The sequence below is a fragment of the Macaca nemestrina genome, unplaced genomic scaffold, assembly GCF_043159975.1.
Source record: "Macaca nemestrina isolate mMacNem1 unplaced genomic scaffold, mMacNem.hap1 Scaffold_45, whole genome shotgun sequence".
Lineage (NCBI taxonomy): Eukaryota > Metazoa > Chordata > Mammalia > Primates > Cercopithecidae > Macaca > Macaca nemestrina.
The window spans coordinates 540,590-560,725 of NW_027257674.1; the positions used below are offsets into that span (position 1 = coordinate 540,590).

General features: G+C 44.4%; 2 pseudogenes; one reads left to right on the top strand and one right to left on the bottom strand.

Moving 5' to 3' along the window:
• Positions 1-706: 706 nt before the first annotated feature.
• Positions 707-19,135, bottom strand: LOC139361363 (putative uncharacterized protein LINC02693; annotated as a pseudogene).
• Positions 16,008-17,242, top strand: LOC139361365 (ATPase family AAA domain-containing protein 3C pseudogene; annotated as a pseudogene).
• Positions 19,136-20,136: the final 1,001 nt, after the last annotated feature.

A 20,136-nucleotide genomic window follows, 5' to 3' on the forward strand; every position in this document is an offset into this window, starting at 1 on the left:
ATATTTACCTCACTTTGAGTGAGGGCCATAGTGCTTGAAAGTGCAGTAAATTAAACACCTTGCCTATGTCTAATGATTAAAAACTAAGTTCTACTCAGCCCCTGACCCTCACCAGAGAGAGATTCTAGGTTATTCCTTGTGGGCAAATGTGTCCATGGACCACTGGATCAGGGACTGTTGAATCAGATGTGTGAGCCTCTCTACATGTCATGGTTTGTAGAGATCAAAGTTTTCCCTGAGTTTGATTTCCCTGTAGAGATCAAACTCCCTGGGGGATGTCATCTCCAGCTATGAGCTCCAGGGCAATGCTGTCTCGGATGAGTGTCTGGGTTAACCTGAGCTCCTGGAGAAAGCTGGGTGTACTTAAGCACTCTATGAAGACTGTATGTGGTGGCAATGCTGTTGGGGTACCCCATGGGTAGCCTAGAAAAGAAGTACTGTGTCCCATTGCAGGTGAAGGTGAATTAGGGCAGAGAGGCTATTGAAGTAGGCACTGAACAGAACATGATAACTGAATCTATAACAGCAAAATCTTTACCAGTTGTTGATTGGATGGGGTCAGTAAATTTTTTAATACTGGCTATTGGGTATAGGGGCCTTAATGAAAGGATTACAATGTTAAGGTTGTAGTAATCCACCATGAAGCACCATTTATTTCTTCCAGGCTTAAGCACAGGCAAGACTGAGCTATCAAATGGAGAAGCAGTGGAGAGAATCACCCTTTTATTAACAAGGTTTTACATATTAAGTTTTAAACTTGAAGGTCCTGTACATCTGAATTGTGTCTCTCCCAAAATTACATATTGAAGCCCTTACCCCCAGTACCTCAGAATGTGCCCATATTTACAGATACAGGCTTTAAAGGGTGTGATTAAGTTAAAGTGAGACCATTAAGGTGGGCCCTAATCCAACATGACAGGTGTCGCTATAAAAGAAGAAATCTGGAGACATAGAGACCTCAGTGCTGGGTGTGCTCATAGGAAGGGTCATCTCAGGTCAGGAGAGAGGCCTCAGAGAAACCAAATCCCCCACACCTCAGTCTTGGAATTCCAGCCTCCAGAACAGCGAGGAAATACATTCTGATTATTAAAGTCACCCAGGCTCTGGTAGCCCTTGCAGACTAACACATCTGGCTATAACTCACAGAGTCATATGAACTATTTTAACTGGGGATCTGCAAGGTCCAATTTGTCTCATAGTCATAGTCATATTAGCTATTTTCACTGGGGACCTAAAAGATCCAAGCCAATTTATAAGTGCCAAAGACTTAATTGAATCATATTTATTATTCATTGTGTTTGAGCATATTTTAGGGCAATGAGTATTATGCCTATGTGAAATTTGGGCAAAGCTACAGTTAAAATAAAGCATGCCTATTTTTCCTCTATAGTTATTTTGCCAGGATTACAGGCATTGCAGTGTTTATCCCAGGTATAACTGTAACTTGAGTCCCAGCATTGACTAAGTTCATGAAGCTTTGTCAATTGGTGCATTTTAGCATTTGTTAATCTGGAGCCCATGCTGTATAGGCACAAAAGACAATCAGGGCCCCTTTTATCTCTTTGTTATATAAATCCTCATAGTAAATTTTGTGTTTCCAATTGGGGCAATTTATGGACCTTTGTTTCATATTTATGTTACTGGGAAGGGGTCCTGATCCAGACCCCAACAGAGAATTCTTAGATCTCGTGCAAGAAAGAATTTGAGGCAAATCCATAAAGCGAAAGCAAGTTTATTAGAGAAAGTAAAGGAAAGAAAGAATGGCCACGCCATAGGCAGAGCAGTGGCAAGGGGTGCTCAACTGCTTGTACTTATTGTTACTTTTTGATTATATACTAAACAAGGGGTGGATTATCCATGAGTCTTCCAGGAAAGGTGTGGGCAATTCCTGGAATTGAGGGTTCGTCCCCCTTTTAGACAATATAGGGTAACTTTCTGACATTGCCATGGCATTCCTAAACTGTCATGATGCTGGTGGGAGTGTCTTTTAGCATGCTAATGCATAATTAGCATACAATGAGCAGTGAGGACAGCCAGACATCACTTTCATCACCATCTTGGTTGTGGCTGGCTTCTTTACCGCAACCTGTTTTATCAGCAAGGTCTTTGTGACCTGTATCTTGTGCCGACCTCCTATCTCATCCTGTGACTTAGAATGCCTGCCTTCCTGAGAATGCAGCCCAGTAGGTCTCAGCCTCATTCAAGATTCTCCAGGCTTAAGGGTGGGGTCTAAATTACCCAGGACCTATTCAAGATGGAGTTGTTCTGGTTCAAACACCTCTGGTATTTATATTAAAATATATAGACTTTTATTTTGGTGTCTAGGCCTGCCCTCTCCCTCATTTCTGGACTTCTGGCTGCCCAAAGCCAAGGTTTTGAGTTACTGTCTCTGGCTGACAACTCAAAGTGTGGACCTCCTAAGGGGTTACAGGAGGCAGGGTGTGGGGTGGGGGTAACAGGCAGCCCAGCCTCTTTCCCAGGCTTTCCAATCCCTTCCCAGGGAGCCCTGGCAAATTGAGCTCATGTTGTCCATGGCTTGTGAGACCAGATCCAGGACTCGCTGATGGGCCACCTAACTGAACCTGGGCTGCATGCAAACATCCCAACATGGAGGGCTCCAGCATCACAGTGAAGCCCCTGCCTTCGGCAGATCCCGCCACCATCTGCAATCCTTCCCTTTTCTGCATGACAGAGCCTAGGGTCTCTGCTAATCCAAAACATAGGTTTCAGACATTCCCACCTTTAATTCCTCCTGGAAGAGCAGCAGCCCAGAAAATCAGCAATCTGGGGAGGACCAGGGTCAGGGCAGAGGCCACAAGGACAGCCAAGGTGCCTGCCAGTTCCTACCTAACCTGGAGATGAAAACCACCAATTCCCGAACAGCCCCCAGTGTGGCCCTGTGGCTCCTCCATGGCATCAGCAGCAGTGTGGGCACCATAAGAAGCCAGTGGCCACCAGGGCACGTCCTCCAAGGAAACATCCTCCCCAGGCAGCTCCATCAGGTGCGACACCAGCAGAATTTGCCTGAACGTGTGACCTCAGCCACTTCCTCCTACCAACACCCATGCTTCAGGCCAGCCCGAAAGACCCGGCGTGAGCTCAAAGCAGAGTGGGGGTGAAGAAGCCTCACAGGGTGGACAGGTGAGGGGCAGGAACAAAATGAAGGATGTATGTGTGGGTGTGGGGGGTCAAGTGTGTCCCAGTGCTTTCCATGGAGCATGCAGACCCTGAGTTACATGGAGCACACAGACCCCGAGTACCACAGAGCACAAGGACCCTGAGTTCCACAGAGCACAAGGACCCTGAGTTCCATGGAGCACAAAGGCCTTGAGTTCCACGGAGCCAGGAGACCTCAAGTTCCACAGAGCAAGAAGACTTTGAGTTCCATGGAAAATGAAGACCCTGAGTTCCATGGAGCAAGACGACCCTGAGTTCCACAGAGTATGCAGACTGCGGAGTTCAATGGAGCTCAACGAGGTGATGCAGGAGATTGGCCAGGAGCGGGACACAAAGAGCTGCTGTGTGTGCACAGCATGTTTGGTCTTGGGGGCCCTTGGAGGTGGAGGTTGAAGGGGCATAAAATGTGGAGGCATTTGCTCAACAGGTTTTCAAAGAAGAGGACGTACAGCACTTCCACACACTCAAAAGCACGCCGGGTGGAAGGTTATATGACAGCCTGTAGCTGGCTGGGCAACCAGAGGAGAGGCTGGCTGGCCTGTGCCCACCTGGGCGAAGCTTCAGAGACTGGTTGACTTTCTTCTGGGGCACTTCTCCCCTCCTCTTCTGTGGTGCTTCTCTTGTCTTTTCTTTCACGTTTGTGGGGCAAGGGAGATGATTCTGTAGAAATAAACAAAGATAAGAAAACTTAATGGCCAGGCATTTAACATCTTATTTTCTGAGCTTCTGCTAATGATGGGTTGTGACTACTGACTTGAGTGATTCTCATTACGTTCATCTTAGAGAACACAGGATCGTCACTTCCTAGAGCAGGTTGCATAACAATGATATTAACACCAACAGGCACCACCATGCCTGGTTAATTTTTAAATTTATTTTGTAGAGACAAGGTCTAATTATATTGCCCAGGCTGGTCATGAACTCCTGGGCTCAAGCAATCCTTCCATCTCAACCTTCCAAATTGCTGGGATTACAGATATGAGTTACTGTGCCTGGCCTGGCAGTTCCTTATAAAGCTAAGTATACCCTTATATATAAGCTGACAACTTATATTCACACAAAAACTTCCACATAAATGTTTATGACAGCTTTATTCATAATTGCTAAAACTTGGAGGCAATCAAGATGCCTTTCAGTAGGTGAATGGATAAACTGTTGTGGATTCACACAATAAATTATTATTCCTTGATTTAAAACTGAGCTCACAAGCCATGAAAAGACACACAGGAAACTTAAATGCATATTGGTAAGTGAAAGGAGCCCACTTGAATGCTATGTACTATAGAATTCCAACCATACGATATTCTGTAAAATTGCACATGATATTGTATGGAAACAGTAAAGAGAGCAACAGTTATCAGGGTTGTGGGAAAGGGAGGGTGAAAGAAAGAAACAAATAGCTGAGGCACAATGGATATTTTAAGACAGTGAAACTATTCTGAATGCTGCATTAATGATGGATACATGTCATGTCATTACACATTTCTCAAAATTATAGAAGGTACAACACAAAGAGTGACCTCTAATGAATTTTAGTTAATAATAATGTTTCTACATTGTTCATCAACTGTAACAAACGTACCACAAGGCAAGGTTGTAAGGGTAACAACAGAGCATGTGGGCAGGAGACTGGGTATATGAGAATTCCCTGACTTTTTTTTTCATGTAAATCTAAAACTGCTCTAACAAAAAGTCCAATAATTAAAATCCAAAAGGCCATAAAGGGTAGAATGGATAAATAAATTACAGTATGTTTATACAATTGAATAAAATGAATAAACTTGCAAGTTAAATGTAATACCCATGATGACACACACATACACATACACACACACACAATAGAATATATACAAAAGGAAATGAGGAAATTAAAACATTTCATTATCAAAAATCAATTAAATACAAAAGAAGACAGTATGTAGGAAATGAAGAACAAAAAAGCTGTAAGACATATAAACAACAAACAGTATATGACAGAAATAAATCCCTCCTTATCAGTAAATACACAAAACCAAAAGTTGGTTTTTGAAAAGATGAACAAAACTGACAAAACTTTAGCTAGATTGACTAAGAAAAAGAGACTCAAAGTCAGAAATAACAGTGGGACATTATTATGAATTCTACAGAAATAAAGAATTATAAGAGGTGTACTATAAACAACTGTTTGCCAACAAATAGGACAGTCTAGATAAAATAGACAAATTCTTAGGTATACAAAACCTACTAGGACTGAATAATGAAAAAACAGAAAATTAGAATAGACCCCGTAACTACTAAGATTGAATCAGTCATCAAAAACTTTCTGACAAAGAAAGGCCGTGAACCAGATGATTTCACTGGTGAATCTTACCAAACATTTAAATAACATTAATCCAACTCTTCGAAAAAATTGAAAATGAGAGAAAATTTCTAAACTTATTCTATGAGGTCAGAATTACCCTGATACCAAAGCCAGAAAAAAAAAGTAGACAAGAAAACTAGAGATCCATATCACTTCCCGGATGCATACCAATGCAGAAATCCTCAACAAAATACCAACAAACTAAATTCAGCAGTATATTAAAATAATTATACACTATGACCAAGAAGAATTTATTCCTGGAATGCAAGGATGGTTGAACATTCAAACATCACTGCATTAACAGAATGGAGTGGCAAATCACAATTATCTCAACTGATGTAGAAAAAGCGTCTACTACAGGTTTTATTCTACATAAATTTAAAAATCAACAAAGATGGTGAGGGGGTCGGATGGAATGCAGTGGGTGACAAATGAATCTTACTGCATTACAAATTATGACTAACCCATATTGAAGAGTGTGGGGAAAAAAAGTCTTCACCTAAGTAACCTTGGAAAATACTGTTTTGACTGCATACTGTAAGACTCAAGAACTGTACACAAACATACTGTTGGCGAATTTGTTTCAGGGTATGGGTTAGCAATTCTGAAATGATTTTCCGTGTTAGCAAATATATTTTAGAGAATTAGATCCCAGTTTCTCTCTGTAGGTGAAAGAGTTACAAATAAGCAAAGGGAGAATGCTAGAATAAATCCTGAGTTGCTGCACTAGAGTTAGGAATGTCAGTATGAACCCTTATCTATTTTAATGTATCTGTTTAGATAGACAGATAGAGATAGGTAGATGCTGAGTTTGTATTCATGCATACATGTTTGGAAACATTCACGTGTTTCCAAACTATGCTGAGAGAGCCTAGAAGCAGTGATATCCCAGTATTAATGAGCACACCCAGTACCCAGATCTTAGTTTCTAAATACCATTCTCCTATAAAAGAAACCCAGGCTTCTTGGAGAAATGACTAATTCTAGGCCTGCCATGAAAAACACAAGATGAGACTAGAGCATCTTGCAGTGCCAGAAAATAAAATGTGCTTTTAAAAAACATAAAAGGGTGGAGACATGTCAAAAGAAGCCAACCTGGAAGAGCTCTCTGTGACTCAAAGTGGAACAATGTGAGTGGCAAATAATTATGACAGCACTAAATTATAACCCAGAACATAAAAGAAATAGTCACAAGTCCATACTGATATAGAAAAGATTAAATAAATCAGGAAGGAAAGACAAATCTCCTTACAGAAGAATTCCAAGTAATAAATGTTGAAGGATAGCACAAATAGAAAACTACCACTAGAACACTACAGTAATCATTACTGCAGGAAAGAGTCATCAATGAATGCAAAAGTTGTGATGAAACTTAAAGAAGAAACAGTATGTTTCTGTGGCCGCAAAATATCTCCCTCCAAATATTTATTAATATATTTTTCTTTTTTTCCCTCTTAATTTCATCTAAAGATCTATGACTAGAGCAAATATAATATTGTGTTGTGGGGTTTTTGACATGTACAGATATGAAATTTATGGCAACAACAGCACAAAGGATAGGAGATAAATGGTGCTATTCTGTAGTAAGTTTTTCTATTTTATACTCACTGTAATAGAACAATATTAACTCTAGACTGTGAGAATGTTAATGATGCACACTGTAATCCCTGGAGCAACTGCTAAAAAATGAAAATATGTGTCACTTCAATGCTAATAAAGGAATAAAACAATACAAAAAAGTACTTGTATAAGAATATTCATAGATCTTTACTAATATGATAGCCCAAAGCAGGAAATAGCCCAAATATTCATCAACAGAGAAATGTATGAACAAACCACAGTGCATTCATACAGCAGAATACTATTCAGCAATACAAAGGAACAAACTACTAAAATACACACTATGGAGATGTCTCACAAGCATTATGCTGAGACAGCTGGACATAAAAATGTATATTGTACGATTTCAAGCAAAATGAACTTATGGTTAAAAAACCCCCACAACAGTACTTTCCTCTGGGGGAGTTAAAAATTGCCTAGGAATGAGCATGAGGGAGGTTTCTGGGGATGATGGAAATATTCCATTCTGAAAAGGGGTGATGGTTATATGGGTGTTATTTATTTTTCAAAGCTGTACAATTAAGATTTGTGCCTTTCTTTCTTTTTTTTTTTTTTTTTTTTTTTTTTTTTTTTTTTTTGAGACGGAGTCTTGCTCTGTAGCCCGGGCTGGAGTGCAGTGGCCTGATCTCAGCTCACTGCAAGCTCCGCCTCCCGGGTCCACGCCATTCTCCTGCCTCAGCCTCCCGAGTAGCTAGGACTACAGGCGCCCGCCACCTCGCCCAGCTAGTTTTTTTTTTGTATTTTTAGTAGAGACGGGGTTTCACTGTGTTCACCAGGATGGTCTTGATCTCCTGACCTCGTGATCCACCCGTCTCGGCCTCCCAAAGTGCTGGGATTACAGGCTTGAGCCACCGCGCCCGGCCAGATTTGTGCCTTTCAATGCATGTATATCTTACCTCACCAAAAAAGAACTAAAAAAATACATAAAGTGAAGGGTAGGGAAAGGGCTGAGGTACAGAAGAAACAAAAATGGCACATGAATACTAGCTGTTGAAGCTGGGTCACGGGTCTATTATACAATTTTTTTCACTTTGTATATATTTAAACTTCTCTGTAATGAAACACTTGCACAGAAAGACGAAACTGATCTATAACGTCAGCTGTTAAGACACTGGTACCTTTGAGGAGACAGGGAGAAAGCGCTTGTGGGCCACATGAGTGAGGCTGCTTCTATTTCTTGGTTACCCACGTGTATTAACTTTGTCATAATATATGTTGAGCTTTATGCTCGTATTTCTGTATGCACGCTATATATCAACAAAATATTTAAATACCACATATTTGCACACATAATTTAGTATCTCTGAGTAACAGCAGTGTTTTGTTTCAAAGTGGGACACTTCTACTCACAGCATCATCAGATGAACTGTCATATTCTGATTATTAATGTCCTAACCCTTGGGTGAGACCCCCTAGGTCTTCCCATTTTTGCCTCAATTTGGTAAGTAGCAAGACTCTTATTTCTGATGATGTGATTTTATTTCCCAGCAAAGTCCTCCCCAAACCAAGGACACAATAACTAGCATGGTGCTCTGCACATCATATGCACTCAGTACTTGTGAAATTGAGTTGAGTCAAACAAAATGAGTAGCAGAGGTCAGGTCCTGCAAAAGATAGTATGTAAATAATGCAAGCAAGACTGAAAGGCTATAGCTCAGCAGCAAAGACTTTACATTCATTTGAGAAATCATTTGCTACTAGTTCATCAAAAGATGTTGGTTTCAAGCAGTGGTTCTCAACGCTGGCCACACACTGTAACCAGCTGGAGAGCTTTAAACAGCAAGGATGTCTGGATCCTGCCCCAGGGATTCTGATTTCACTGGTCTGTTGCAACTTCAGTTTTGGGAATTTTAAAAGCCCCCTGCCACCCAGGTAATTGTAAGGTGCATCAAGGGTGAGAACCTTAGCTGTGCTAAAGGATGCATTGGCTGTGCCTGATTCCCTTGTGTGCTGTGGGGATTTGCCTCATTGCAGCATCTCAGCTTTACAGGGAGGGGTGGCGGGCAGTCTTAGAAAATGGCTCTGCCCTGTTGAAATCAAAGGACGGCTTCAAGACATGCTCAGCTGCTTGACTAAACTGCAGCAGGAGGAAATGTCTTCTCAGCAGATCTATCTTTACAGCAGGTGTTTTCAGAGGAAGAGGTTGTTTGGGGCACAGCATTTTGATTTAGTCTGTGTTGAAGACCAGTAATAGCCTCCAAATGCCAAGATGGGATGAAAAGAATTTCCAAACACGTGGAGTGCTTTATACGTGTTTTCAAATTTCTCCTATGATTAGAAATGAAAAATATAGTGCTAGTGCCTTGATTTCTTAACTCAGCCTTCAACCATTTCCCCAAAATTATTCCAAGTTATTCCAAGACGCTTCCCAATCATTATCTGGAGAGGAATATTCCTAATGGTGAAGAATACTTCAAGGATGAGAATCTTGCCGGAATCCTGCCTCTATTGCAGAAGAGTCACCCTCCGGAACCTGGAAGGCCCAGGGAAGCCGTGTGATAGTGCGGCCCATGGAGGTGGCTGTGTTCTGGAGTCAGGCCGAGCAGATCCTGAGGCCCAGCACAGCCCGCTTAGTAGCTGTGGGGCTTTGGACAAGTTACTTGACTTGGACAGTTATATACATTTTGTCTGCAAGAAAAGGCATAGTGATGCTAACTGCAACAATAGCGATTCTTCGTCCCTCCCTGTGTCTGCATCCTTTGCAATGTGCTTTTACAGCTGCTCCCATCCAGGGATAGAATCTGTTTCCCAAGACTTGGATCCAGCTGGCAGTTTTGGGCCCAGTCTCAAAAGGTCTTGAATGCTTCTTCCTTTTCTTTCAGAACCCTGCCATCTCAATTAACAAGCCCAGGTTAGCCTGCTAGAGGATGAAACATTATGGGGAAGAGAACCGAAGTTGCCCAGTCCACAGCCAACTCACTCTCAACAGCAGAGCTGCCTGGTCACTGACACCCTTCTCCCATACACACACATGAAGATTGCTATGCCTTATAAGGTATGGCAGGTTTTATAGGTATCACAATTCATTTATGGTAGGAGCCTGCCATAAATTGCTGACCTGCTCAATCATGAGCTAAATAAGTTTTGGGACAGCTATTACACAGTAACAGTGAACTAACACACCCAGAGCAGACAGGATGCCAGGATTAACAACATGCTGATTACAAGTTAGCTGGCAAACGGTAGGGACCATCTAGGTACCTAATTCCTTTTCCCCTTATTAGAAGTTGGGTCCCTTGAATTATAAAGAAATGCATGTAGACATGTATGTGCTTAAAACTCACACAGTATCACACAACACAGGAGGAAACAGATGACAGCCTGACCACTAGGGCCAAGGCCAAATAGCAAGGTAAAGCATTTGTCTGGAATCTATTCCCTCCAAATCTAATCTCTGGAGGTCAAGGCTGTGGACAGGGCCCACCTCCTGGGACCCCGCTATCCTCTGATCTCTGGAGGGAGAATGGCCCCACCAAGCAGCAGATGGGTAGCAGTGTTGTACCTGTGGCCACCTCCTGCTGGCAGCCCCTGCCCTCTTAGGGCACTCTCTCTTCCTTTGGGACCGAAAAGAGATGTGGGTAGGGAGGGGGAGCTCCCTGGCTCCTGGCAGAGAAATTCGGTTCAGGCCCTTCACCTTCCTGAGGTCAGGGAGTCAGAGCCCTCAGAACATCAGGAATGTGGCTGCTCCAAACTGGGATATGCTAGAAGTGTAAAATATGGGGTGAGTTTTAAAGATTCAGGACAAAGAAATGTAAAATGTTTCATTAATAATTTTATACTGATCACACATTATAATGATATTTTGGATATAATGGGTCAAATAAATTATATTATCACAAATCAATTCTACCTGTTTCTCTTTAGTTTTTTTAACCTGGCTAGTAGAAAATTTAAAACTCCATACAGGCCTAGGTCATATTTATATTGGACAGGCTATCTTAGAGGACGGCCTTCCTTCTGAAGCTCAGGCTGCCTCCAGTCATGATGGAAGGCAAAGTGGAGCAATGAAGAAAGGAGGTGGGTGCCAGGTGCTTTCAAACAACCAGCTCTCATGTTTCATAGAGCAAGGACTCACTCACTAACGCCAGGACAGCACCAAGCCGTTCCTGCAGGATCTGCCCCCAACACCCAAACACCTCTCACTACGGTCTGCTTTCAACATTGGGAATCAAATTTCTTTTTCCTTCTTTCTTCTTTTTTTTTTTGCTAGAGGCCAGGAAGGTTATAAAATATGAAAATGTTAAATAATTTGTCATTTTGTTGTTTCATTTATGAACAAAGGATTTAATAAAAAATGTAAGATGTAACATTACAGTAAAATACATTCATTTCGATATCACGCTGGAATTCAACATTGCTTTGCACTGGGGCTGCAGAAGCAATGCAGAGCTGCATCCTCCTCCAGACCCTCACAGCTCAGCAAGCCTCTCAAGGGCTGGCTGCTGGCCACTGCGTTTCCAGTTTTTATAGGTTCTCTTCCTTCCAGGTGATTAACGAACAAGGCCAAAGGTGTTTGAAAGTTTCAGAAAACACAGGATTTTTCTTTCTGTGGCTCACCAGCATTTTCATTTCTAATATCAACAATACCATATGCAGGCCACAGCTGAGCCAAAACACATGATGACTTGAGTCTGAAGTCAGATTGTACCTAATATTTAGGGCCATATGCATTACTAAAAAGGGACATATCTTTCAACAATTCCAGTAAGTTCCCAAGACTTGGTTCCCACTGGGTACTAGCCTGTGGTGGTGCCCCTGTGCTTGTTACTGGGGGCAAAATGGGACAGTGTTTGCTGAGTTCAGAGCTGAGGGGCTGCGGTGCCATGCAGGGAGCACGACTTCCCACTGAATAACACTCCCCGTGAGAGCGGACTGGCGGCCAAGGCCAGCTGGCTCAAGGCAACTGTATCCTGTTTTCCTAACAAGCAACGTTTTCAGGGAAAAACCCCAGCTTCAATGTAGGAATGTTTGGATGGTGGCTCAGGCCTGGGACTGAATTAAAAAGGGATAAGGAGATAAAATCCACATTTTAATTATAAACAAATGTCTCACTGAAAAAATTCCAGACCCATAAATCCATGTATGTATTAGTTATCAGAGTAATTTAAAATGTGAGGAAATTATACAGTGTGTGCCCGTTATTATATATTTCTCCCCTGCCACCACTTTTTAAACATCTAAAGTTCCTAACACATAGATACTCTTTATGAGTGAAAAAAAACCTATTGACATTGATACAGTTTGAAAATTTGTCCTCTCCAAATCTCATGTTGAAATTTGATCTCCTAGTGAGACCCTGTCTCTACAAAAAATAAAAAAATTAGTTGGGCATGGTGGATTGAGCCTGTTATCCCAGCTACTCAGGAGGCGGAGGTGGGAGGATCTCTGGAGCCCCAGGAGTTGGATGCCACAGTAAGCTATGGCTCAGCTCAGCCATGGCTTCTATAGTGAGCTACAACTGCACTACTGCACTCCACCCTGGGTGACAGAGTGAGATTATCTCCTTAACAAAACAAAAAAAAGAAATTTGATTCCCAATGTTGAAAGCGGGGCCTAGGCTGGGCACGGTGGTGCGCCCCTATAATCCCAGCACTTTGGGAGGCCAAGGCAGGCAGATCACAAGGTCAGCAGATTGAGATCATCCTGGTTAACACGGTGAAACCCCGTCTCTACTAAAACAAAAAATTAACCAGGCATGGTTGTGTGCACCTGTAGTCCCAGCTACTCGGGAGGCTGAGGCAGGAGAATGGCATGAACCTGGGAGGTGGAGCTTGCAGTGAGCTGAGATCATGCCACTGCACTCCAGTCTGGGTGGGAGAGTGAGACTCTGTCTCAAAAAAAAAAGAAAGAAAAAAAAGAAAGTGGGGCCTAGTGACAGGTGTTTGGGTCTTGGGGTCAGATCCTTCAGGAACGGTTTGGTGCTGTCCCGGTTGTAGTGAGTGAGTCCTTCCTCTATGAAACATGAGAGCTGGTTGTTTGAAAGCACATGGCACCCACCTCCTTTCTTCCTCGCTCCACTTCCCCCTCCACCATGACTGGAGGCTTCCCAGGGTCCTCACCAGAAACAGATGCTGGTGCCAGGCTGGTACAGCCTGCAGAATCATGAGCCAAATAAACCTCTTTTCTTCATAAATTACCCAGCCTCGGGTGTTCTTTTATAGCAACACAAAATAGACTAATACAGACATCAATGTGAATATTTAATATTGGAAATTTTTTTCATTTTCTATTTTGTCTGTATAGCTAACATTAAAGAAGCCAAAGATATAGAATGCTACATCTCAGATACTGCCTTTCGTAAAAAACATGAAGGTAAAAACTTCATTTCTTCAAGTACTAATCCATGATAGTTGTACTTTGCCCGTTTTATGCAGAATACAGTTCCATGAACCGTGGGGAGATGGAAAATAACCATGTCCCAGTCTTCTAGGGAAGTCCCTGGAAGGCTGGGACAGCTAAAATTGCATCTCTGCGCTCTACAATGTCTGTCACACAGCAGGCACTTAATGGGAAGGCTGCTGAATGAAAGAATACTTCCAACTAGCCTGGAGCCCAAATGCAGGTTCTCCCTGAAGTTCTGCACCTAACATTGTGGGCTTCCACGCACATGTCCACACCACCTGTGTACCCACTTCCTTCCTGGACCTGAGCAGAGCCCCACTTTCCAGCCCCTGCCTGTGAGGGGATGACCAGACCCCTGCGACCCACATCTTCAGCATCTGGAATTCAGAGTTTATGACCTGCTGTTTTCCACATTCCCCTTCCCTCCCCCTCAGGACCTGCACCCCGCTGCATTGTACCTTCTATTCTGCTGTCAAGGTCCAGAGCTCTGTTCATTTGCTTTCAGCAGCTCTCCATCCCACTTCCTCCCTCCCCTCCTGCTGGATCTCTTTCTTTCATTGGTTCTTGCCCCTTTCCCTCAGTAAAAGAACTCTCCTTCCACTCTGCCTCATTCACATTCACTTGGGAACCAAAAATTCACCCCACAGCTTAGTATTCCCAGTTGTGGAACAATTCAGTCACCTTCTGGAATGAGACAAATGTGAAGAAGCCAGACATGAAAAAACACTTATATGGATCAATTTATATGAAATGCCCAGAGAAGACAAATCTATTGAGATGGCAACTAGATTTGTGGTTGCTTACAGCTGGGGTAGGGGCTGGGGGGAATAACAGGGTGATAGCTAAAGGGTACAGGACTGATAAAAATGTTCTAAACTTAACCATGGTGTTGGTTTCACATAACTGTGATTATAGTAAACTTTAGTGGATCATAAGGTACGTGAATTTTTCCTCAATAAAGCTGTTTAAAAATAAAAAAAAAAAATTAGGCTGGTCACAGCAACTCACCCTGTAATACCAGCACTTGGGGAGGCAGAGGCAGGAAGATTGTTTGAGACCAGGAGTTCAAGTCCAGCCTGGACAACAGAGTGAGACCCCATCTCAACCAAAGATTTAAACAATTTAGCCTAGCATGGTGGTGTGCACTTATAGTCCCAGGTACTCAGGAGGCTGAGGTGGGAGGATCACTTGAGCCTGAGAGTTGGAGGCTGTAGTGAGCCAGGATCATGCCACTGCACTCCAGCCTGGGAGACAGAGAAACACCCCAACTCAAAAAAAAAAAAAAATTATTATGAGCTATTTTATACATACAAAACTACACATACATACACACACACACACACACACACACACACACACACACACACACACCGACTCACATAAAAGTAAAATAAATACATTGTAGCCATCACTTACACCACTACATTTGAAGCCATCTGCATGGTTGGCCCTTCCTTAATATAACCCTTTGCCTCCCCATCTAGGACAATCATTCATCTGAAGTTTTACAAAAAGTATTATTTCCCTGACTTTCATTATACTTTTATTACATAATAATAGCTCTAAATAATATATCGTTTCTCTAAATAATATACTGTTTAACTTTGTAAGTTTTTACACTTTCTATAAATGTGCTATGTATCTCTGTAACTTGCATTACTCATTCCACACTGTATTTTTGAGAGCCTTCTATGTTTTAAATAGTTTCCTGTTCAATTCTATGTATTGCTTACTAATTAGTCTTTAAATTGAATATACTCAGACCTACTCGAGAGAGAATCCTTGTGGGATAATGAGTATAAAGTGCTTAGGCCGGCGCCAGTCCCCTGTATGCTGAGCGCTGGTCCCCTGGGCCCACTTTTTCTTTTTCTATACTTTGTCTCTGTGTCTCATTTCTTTTCTCAAGTCTCTGGTTCCACCTAACGAGAAATGCCCACAGGTGTGGAGGGGCAGGCCACCCCTTCACTGACCTTGTGATCCGCCCGCCTTGGCCTCCCAAAATGCTGGAATTACAGGTGTATGCCACTGCGCCTGGCCCACTCTATTTTTTTATTTTTTATTTTTTATTTTTTGAGACAGAGTGTGTGTCGCCCAGGCTGGAGTGCAATGGTGTGATCTCAGCTCACTGCAACCTCCACCTCCCACGTTTAAGTGATTCTCCTGCTTCAGCCTCCCGAGTAGCTGGGATTACAGGGGCTCGCACTACGCCCAGCTAATTTTTGTATTTTTGGTAGAGGCAGGGTTTCACCCTGTTGACCAGGCTGCTCTCCAACTCCTAACCTCAGGTGATGCACCTGCCTCAGCCTCCCAGAGCGCAGGGATTACAGGTGTGAGCCACAGAGCCTGGCCTCTTAACTCTGTTTCCACAAGAGTTTTTCCTGTTAGTTACTGATTACCCATTGTATCTTTATCCTTGAATCACCTGGGAGGAACCATCTTTAAATAAGTGTGGTCCCGTCATGCACTTTGGCTGTCCGTTGGTTACCACGTAAGGGATAGATGTCAGTGGCCTCCATGCCTTTGGGCCATGTCGAAGGATGCCCTGAATCTGGTGCAGATGAAGGAGCAGACTTTGCAGCCGGAGCAACAGTCCAAGCTCAAACAACTTGTCAATGAGGAGAACTTAGGGAAGCAGGAGGAGTCCCTGCGGAAGCACCATCAGACCTTCTTGGCGTCCATCAGGACGGCTGTCACCATGTTTGGGGAAAGATTCTGTGCCTTTGTGACAGACCAGGACACAGTGACAGCCACGGTGGTTGGGCTGACACTGCTGGCTGTCGGGGTAAAATCAGCCAAGAATGCGACAGCCGCCGGGGCCCGCTTCATCGAGGCTGGGCTGTTGAAGCCATCCCTGGTGAGCGAGAAGTCCCGCATCACGGTGCTGGAGGCGCTGCAGCACCCCTTCCAGGTCAGCCGGCGGCTCCTCAGTCGGCCCCAGGACATGCTGGAGGGTGTTGTGCTGAGTCCCAGCCTGGAAGCGCAGGTGCGCGACATTGCCATAGCAACAAAGAACACGAAGAAGAACTGCAACCTGTACAGGAATGTCCTGCTGTACGGGCCACCAGGCACCGGGAAGACGCTGTTTGCCACGAAACTCACCGTGCACTCGGGCATGGACTACACCATCATGACAGGCGGGGACATGGCCCCCATGGGGCGGGAAGGCGTGACCGCCATGCACAAGCTGTTTGACTGGGCCAATACCAGCCGGGGCAGCCTCCTGCTCTTCGTGGACAACGCGGACGCCTTCCTTCTGAAGAGAGCCACTGAGGAGATAAATGAGGACCTCAGAGCCACCCAGAACGCCTTCCTAAGCCACACGAGTCAGCGCAGCAACAAATTCATGCTGGTCCTGGCCAGCCGCCATCCCGAGCAGTTCCACTGGGACATCCGCAACTGCATCGACTTGGTGTTTCACTTCGACCTGCCGCGGCAGGAGGAGCAGGAGCTCCTGCTGAGAATGTATCTTGACAAGTATGTTCTTAAGCCGGCCACAGAAGGAAAGCAGCACCTGAAGCTGGCCCAGTTTGACTATGGGAGGAAGTGCGTGGAGATCACTTGGCTGACGGAGGGCATGTCGGGCCGGAAGATTGCACAGCTGGTTGTGTCCTGTCAGGCCACGACGTATGCCTCTGAGGATGGGGTCCTCACCAAGGCCATGTTGGATACCTGTGTGCGAGACTTTGTCCGGCAGCACCAGCAGAAAATGCGCTTGCTGAAGAGGGATGGCCTGGGCCCGAGGAGGAGCACCCCTCAACCTGAGTCCATGGGGAGACTACACCTCACGGAGCCTGGCTGCGGACCCCTCCCACCCCTGCCTTTCTGGTCCCTGCACATTTAAGGAAATTCTCCCCCTAATAAACTCCCACAGGTGCCGCAAATAAATAAATAAATAAATAAATAAATAAATAAATGAAGTGCTTAAAACACTGCCCCATTCATTATAGGCATTCAATATTATATATGTAATACTATATACAATATTTTAATACTGAGTATATACATATTATGATTGCTCCTTTCTTTGTGGATGTACATTATTTCATCAACTGCATTATGAACTAATAGTTTTCTTTCTTTTGGGGGAGGGGGTAGGGTCTGGCACTGTTGCCCCGGCTGAAGTACAGTGGTGCAATCACGGCTCACTGCAGCCTGAATCTCCCGGGCTCAAGAATCCTCCCACCTCAGCCTCCTGAGTAGCTGGGACTATCGGCAGTGCCACCACTCCCAGCTAATTTTTAAATTTTTTGTAGAGATGGGGTTTCATCATGTTGCCCAGGCTGGTCTCTAACTCCTAGCTCAGTCGGTGGCTCACCGCTGTAATTCCAGCACTTTGGGAGGCCAAGGCAGGAAAATTGCTTGAGCCTAGAAGTTCGAGACCAGCCTGGGCAATGTGGGGAGATGTAGTTTTTACAAAAATATTAAAAATTAACAGGCATGGTGGTGCACACTTGTGGTCTCAGCTACTGGGGAGGCTGAAGCAGGTGGATCCCTGGAGCCCCTATCATGGTGCAGTTTGGGCAAAAGACAAGAATCTGTCTCAAATTTTTTGGCTGATGGTTGTAGAGATAAAGTTTGAGCTTTCAAGAAATACAACATTTTAAACTAGTTTGCTGGAAAAGCCACATGTTGCTTCCAGAAACAACTGGTTGACCACCAGGATCATGACGGTGACTTCGAAAAGCTTTGGTGTGTTGACAAATGAGTGATACTGCTGGTCTCAAGCCACTGCTACTGCATACAAGGCAACTGCATGGTAACAACCATATCAAATGTGGGTGACCAAGTGGCAACATTTAAGTATTTTACATCCTAACTTATGTGCAACTTAAACCTACTGCCACACTGTGAGTTAGGAAATTGGTAGGTTTTTTCTATTGACTTGCTGTGCCCTATAATTTTTCCTATTTTAAATAATGGGAAACAAGTTCTCAGTTTTTTTTCTCAGAGAAAGTCTGACATTTCAGCCACAGATATGTCTGACAGTTATTACCGGCAGAAGAGTTTCCAGGCTTTTCACCGTAAAATTTTAATTACTTGCCTTGGAAATTACTTAACTTCGTTCCTTCCAACTCTGGTAGTAAAATGGGTGCTCCAGAAAGATGTAGCATGGATATTCTGCTGCTTTGCTCGTCCCCGCACAGACCTGGGGCTTGAGGAGCCTGCAGCCACGAAGTACAGGGACATCATCCGAATGGAAAAGTGAGCCAGGTGGTCCCGCAGCCGCAGTGCTGAGGCGCAGAAGCGCAGCCTATGCACGGCGCGTGGGAGGCCCGCGGGCTCGGGCCTGTGTTTTTGCGGCTGAGAGGCCCCCACAGGACAAGGAGGCCCCGATCCAGGCTTTTGGAACCAGCGAAGCGGGGGTGAAACCCCAAGGGGCGTAAGAGTCCTTACACGTGCGGCCGAGCTTCCTGTCTGCATGGTGAGGGGTTGGACCTTTCCGTGGTGATTTTTTTCCCATTATGCCAGGCGCGTAGCGGGCCCTGGGGCGCGAGATGGGTGCCGGCGTTCAGCCAGCCTGGGGTCCTGGATGCCGGCGGGCGGATTAGCAGCAGCCCTAGGGACGGAAGGACGGTGGAAAGGAGTCTCTACTTCCAGGTTCCCGGTGATCGCTATGTTCGTTACAAGCAGTAAACTGACGACTTCAGACACCGGTCTGGGAGACCCACGCGCAGTCCTCAAACATGCAGCCCCGCGGGGCAGGCGCACTGCGCATGCCTCAGGGGGCGGTGCCGGGCGGAGGGGACGAGGCGAGGTGGAGGGGGCGGGACAGAGCTCGGCCGGGAGGAGTGGGGGGAGGGGCGGGGCAGGGCGAAGGGGGCGGGGCTGGATGGAGGGGGCGGAGAGGGGGCGGGGCGGAGGGGCGGGGGGACTAAAGGGAGGGGGCGGAGGGGCAGGGGGCGGAGAGGGCGGGGAGAGGCGTGGCGGGGTGGGAGGGGACGGGGTGGGCTCAGCGGGGGCGTGCTCGCCCAGCGCTGAATCCAAATCGCATCTAAGGTATTTTCTAGCTCTGACATGGTATACATCACTGCATATGTGAATAACATGCCAAATGCTGTATAAACAAATATTGACTTTTTTTCTTCTCTGGAGGTACTATATAAATGAAGTATGTACATCGTATGTAATATCAGAACATTCAAATCCCGTATTGAAAAGATTATAAATTGACCATAATCCTATAATTCTATTTAGCAACAGTGAGTTCCTTCTCAGTCTTCACTTTTAAAATATCTAAGAGGCTCGATGTCTTGAGGCTTTTTCTTTTTAAACCCAACATCCTTTTTCACATTTATAGTTTAGTACTTTGGTTTTACTCAATAAAAAGGTGAGGTCACAAAAAATCTGAATTATTCTGCAGTGTTTCAGGCAACCGAAGCTGAAAACAGCACTGTTAAGGCGGGGGGACAATTCTTATACTCTGTGAGTCTTCTTGTTTAATTTTCATTAAATTTCCAGAATAATAAGTGTAGGATAGCTAAAGTTTGTCTTTCCCTGGTAGATTAGTTAACTTTTACTGAATTCACAATATGGCATCAGAGATTTAATCTGCATTTCTTAATTCTTATAAATTAAAGCTGAAGTTTAAGCTTCATTTGCACATCAGAAATACCACTTGCCCCGAATAAATAATGTTTTTAGTAGTGAGCGTTCCT